We start from the raw sequence: 4,866 nt of genomic DNA, 5'->3' as shown, positions 1-4,866 counted from the left end.
GCCTGGATGTTTGGACTTAGGTTTTGAACGAAAAAATTTCCAGGACGGCGGGGGTCGAGTGGGAAAGCGCCCGAAGGCGACTTAACCCGGACTCGATCGGTCGGATGAAGCGCCTGGATGATTTTCGCTTTCAAAATTGCACTAAGTCCAACTTCGGGAAAGGTCCGACTTCCATACCTCCGAGGCTCCGAGTCAGGCCGACCGAGAGGCCTCCTCCCGGCATGATTCAAATTTTCCCGCGACCCTGGAGGTGGCCGCTTACACAGGAGCAACTTTTACATGGGTACACGATTTCGTGAACGCGTGTTTTTGTGGACTTAGTCTCTGAGCGAAAAAAAAAGTCGAAAAAACGACTAAGTCCATATCGACTTAGGTTTTGAACGCAATCTTTCTGAAGCTCCGGGGCGAGGGAGCTATCGAACGCTTCACCTGAAACACGGACACAGACGCCGAGAGAGAGACGCTCGACGGCGCGAGCGCCTCGCCCGGAACGTGATCGATTGAGCGCGAAAGCGCTTTCTAGCCTAGACCCCACCTGCCAGCCCCGCTGGCCGCTATGGGTCGGGAGTGCCTGGCAGGGGCACGGGCGTGCAATGGGTTTACGTTTGGGCTTTGACAGCACGCCGCGCCCGGGCAATTTGGACGTTCGTTACGAGCAGGCCCCCCTCAGCCCGAGGGAAGGCGCCGAACCCTTCGGAGGGAGGCCTAGACGGCCGGGTCAGAGCGCAGAGGTCCGCCACCGGGCGGCGGAGGGGCAGAACGCGACGCTGCCCCGGCGACGCCGCGCGGTACCCCGCCCCGCGTGAAACACACTTTTCCGAGCGTCGGCCGCGATCCCAGCGCCACCCACCCCGAAAACGGCGACTTCGCCGGGGAAGGTTCGAGCCGCGCCGCCGCCTATGAGCGCCGGTCTTAGCCGAGGGTCCAAGCGGGTCTGCCCAGGCCCCTCCTCAGGCGGACTGAGACCCGTGTAGGCAAAAACGCGCTTCGCGTCGGTTGGTCCCTACGACCCACAGGGGTTACCTGGTTGATCCTGCCAGTAACATATGCTTGTCTCAAAGATTAAGCCATGCAGGTCTGGCGCACACGGCCGGTACAGTGAAACTGCGAATGGCTCATTAAATCAGTTATGGTCCCTTTGATCGCTTCCACCCGGTACTTGGATAACTGTGGCAATTCCAGAGCTAATACATGCAAACGAAGCGCCGACCGGCCGACCGCCTCCTCGCGGGGCGGGAGGCTAGGACGCGTGCATTTATCAGATCCAAAACCCATCCGGCCCTCGGGGATCCGCCTCCCGGACCCGGTACCTTTGGTGACTCTAGATAACTCGGGCCGATCGCCGCCTTCCGCGGCGCGACGATTCATTCATCTGAGTGTCTGCCCTATCAACTTTCGATGGTACATCAGGCGCCTACCATGGTGACCACGGGTGACGGGAATCAGGGTTCGATTCCGGAGAGGGAGCCTGAGAAACGGCTACCACATCCAAGGAAGGCAGCAGGCGCGCAAATTACCCATTTCCGACTCGGAGAGGTAGTGATTTGGGGAATAATAATACAGGTCTCTTTCGAGGCCCTGTAATTGGAATGAGCGATCTTAAACACATGGGCGAGGACCCATTGAGGGCAAGTCTGGTGCCAGCAGCCGCGTAATTCCAGCTCCAATAGCGATATTAAAGTTGCTGCAGTTAAAAAGCTCGTGAGTTGATCTCGGATCTGGCTGGCGGTCCGCGAGAGGCGAGCCACCGCCCGCCCCAGGTCCTCGCCTCGAGGCGCCCCCCGGATGCCCTTGGCTGGGTGTCCGGTCCGAGGGGCCCAAAGCGCGACTTTGAAAAAATTAGAGTGTTCAAAGCAGGCCGAGCGCCGCCGCTGAATACCGCAGCTAGGAATAATGGAATAGGACTCGTTCTATTTTGTGGGTTTCTGGAACCCGGAGCCATGATTAAGAGGGACGGCCGGGGGCATTCGTATTGCGCCGCTAGAGGTGAAATTCTTGGACCGGCGCAAGACGGACGAAAGCGAAAGCATTTGCCAAGAATGTTTTCATTAATCAAGAACGAAAGTCGGAGGTTCAAGATTTATCAGATACCGCCGTAGTTCCGACCGTGAACGATGCCGACTCGCGATCCGCGCGCGTTATTCCCATGACCCGCCGCAGCGCAAGGGAAACCACGAGTCTTTGGGTTCCGGGGGGAGTATGGTTGCAAAGCTGAAACTTAAAGGAATTGACGGAAGGGCACCACCAGGAGTGGAGCCTGCGGCTTAATTTGACTCAACACGGGAAACCTCACCCGGCCCGGACACGGAAAGGATTGACAGATTGATAGCTCTTTCTCGATTCTGTGGGTGGTGGTGCATGGCCGTTCTTAGTTGGTGGAGCGATTTGTCTGGTTCATTCCGATAACGAACGAGACTCGCTTACAAAATAGTGGCGCGCCACTTGGGTCGGCGCCAAAAACTTCTTAGAGGGACAAGTGGCGCTCAGCCACGCGAGATGGAGCAATAACAGGTCTGTGATGCCTTTAGATGTCCGGGCTGCACGCGCCGCATTAATGGGCGGATCAGCGCAGGTCTACCCTGCGCCGAGAGGCGCGGTAACCCGCTGAACCCCGCCGTGATCGGGACTGGGGATTGAAACTATTTCCCATCAACGAGGAATTCCCAGTAAGCGCGGGTCATAAGCTCGCGCTGATTAAGTCCCTGCCCTTTGTACACACCGCCCGCCGCTACTACCGATTGGATGGTTTAGTGAGGTCTCGGACTGCCCTCGCCGGGCCTCAAGGGGGCTCTGGCGGAGCGCCGGAAGACGCATCAAACTTGACTATCTAGAGGAAGTAAAAGTCGAAATAAGGTTTCCGTGAGGTGAACCCGCGGAAGGATCACATCGCCCGCCCGATCCAAAGCGAAATCGCCGGCGGGAGGCCTAGCCCACCTCCCCTGCCTCAAGCCCGGGTGCGCGGCAGAGGCCGGGCGGCCCGCGCGCCTCCTCCCGGAGCACCGAAGCGAAAGCGCAGAGCGCCGATAAGAAGAAAAAAAAAAAGGAACTTGACTGTCGCCAGACTGGCGCCCCCCGCTTCCAGCGCGGGGGCTGAGCCGGGCCCTGGCGGGTACCCGCACGGCCTCCGGGACCGTGGTTCAAAGTCTCTCCCGCGAAGGAGGGGCGCCTGTCCGGGTAAAAACCTCTATCCTATTTTACTCTATGATCCAGCGGCCGTGGCCCGAGAGGTCTGCCGCTCAAAACCCAAGACGGCAAAAAGAACCGCACAAAAACCTAAGACGGGCGGAGAGAGAGAGATCCGCGAGAAGGGAACGCTGCCTCTGGGAGGCTTGACGACCTCCCGCGGAGGCTTGAGCAACCTACCGCGAGCGCCATGACTGTCGCTGACTCGGCGGGGGCCCCCTGCTTTCCAGCGCGGGGGCCGAGCCGGGCCCTGGCGGGTACCCGCACGGCCTCCGGGACCGTGGGTTCAAAGTCTCCTCCCGCGAAGGAGGGGCGCCCGTCCGGGGTAAAAAAAAACCTCTATCCTATTTTACTCTATGATCCAGCGCCCGTGGCTCCGAGAGGTCTGCCGCCAAAACCCAAAACGGCAAAAAGAACCGCACAAAACCTAAGGCGGAGAGAGAGAGAGAGAGAGAGATCCGAGAGAACTTGACTGTCGCCAGACTCGCGGGCCCCTGCTTTCCAGCGGCGGGGGCTGAGCCGGGCCCTGGCGGGTACCCGCACGGCCTCCGGGACCGTGGTTCAAAGTCTCTCCCGCGAAGGAGGAGCGCCTGTCCGGGTAAAAAAACCTCTATCCTATTTTACTCTATGATCCAGCGGCCGTGGCTCCGAGAGGTCTGCCGCGCAAAAACCCAAAACGGCAAAAGAACCGCACAAAAACCTAAGGCGGAGAGAGAGAGAGAGAGAGATCCGAGAGAACTTGACTGTCGCTGACTCGGGCGGGCCCCTGCTTTCCAGCGGGCGGGGCCGAGCCGGGCCCTGGCGGGTACCCGCACGGCCTCCGGGACCGTGGTTCAAAGTCTCTCCCGCGAAGGAGGGGCGCCCGTCCGGGGTAAAAACTCTATCCTATTTTACTCTATGTTCCAGCGGCCGTGGCCCGAGAGGTCTGCCGCCAAACATCCAAGACGGCAAAAGAACCGCACAAAAACCTAAGACGGCGGAGAGAGGGATCCGCGAGAAGGGAACGCCGTTCCCCTGGGAGGCTTGACGCACCTCCCGCGGAGGCTTGAGCAACTCATCATGAGCGCCCCACCCCTTGGCACGGGTGGGGCCGAGGCCGCGAGCCTCTGAAAGACTTTGCTTTGCCAACCCCGGCGGGTACCCAGCAGGCCTTCGACCGTGGGTTCAAGTCCCTCTCGCGGGGGCGCCACCGGGAACGACTTTTTGTATTTTTGAACCCACACAAGCCTGTGCAGTTCGGCCTCGCCCGGCGCTAAACTCAAACGCAGTACGACTTTAGCGGTGGATCACCGCTCGTAAGGCCGATGAAGAACGCAGCCAGCCGCGAGAACTAATGTGAATTGCAGGACACATCGATCATCGACACTTCGAACGCACTTTGCGCCCCGGTCCGCCCCGGGCCACGCCTGTCTGAGGGTCGCTTCCCATCGATCGACCTCCGGTCCCCGCGGCTGGAGCGCCGCAGGGGGCTTCCCGCCCCTCCGCCCTCCCAAGTGCAGACCGCCACGGGCACGCCTCGGCGGAGTCGAGCGCCCCGGCTTCCTCCCACGAGGGGGAGGTCGGCGCCCCCAGGCGCCTGGGACCGAGCGCGCGCCCTCCTCTCGGCGGCTTCCGTGGGTGTCTGCACTCCGCGCCCGCCGACGTGACTCCCGGCCCTCTCCGCCTCGGACGCCCGCGGCGTAA

The 4,866-nt window shown here is 60.8% G+C and overlaps 1 pseudogene; it reads left to right on the top strand.

The window, feature by feature from the left end:
* The first annotated feature begins 4,454 nt into the window (after positions 1 to 4,454).
* LOC122332016 lies at positions 4,455 to 4,603 on the top strand (annotated as a pseudogene).
* Positions 4,604 to 4,866: the final 263 nt, after the last annotated feature.

The sequence above is a fragment of the Puntigrus tetrazona genome, unplaced genomic scaffold, assembly GCF_018831695.1.
Source record: "Puntigrus tetrazona isolate hp1 unplaced genomic scaffold, ASM1883169v1 S000000003, whole genome shotgun sequence".
Lineage (NCBI taxonomy): Eukaryota > Metazoa > Chordata > Actinopteri > Cypriniformes > Cyprinidae > Puntigrus > Puntigrus tetrazona.
Note: the sequence above shows the minus strand (reverse complement) of the source record. Positions and strands in the feature narration are given on the sequence as shown.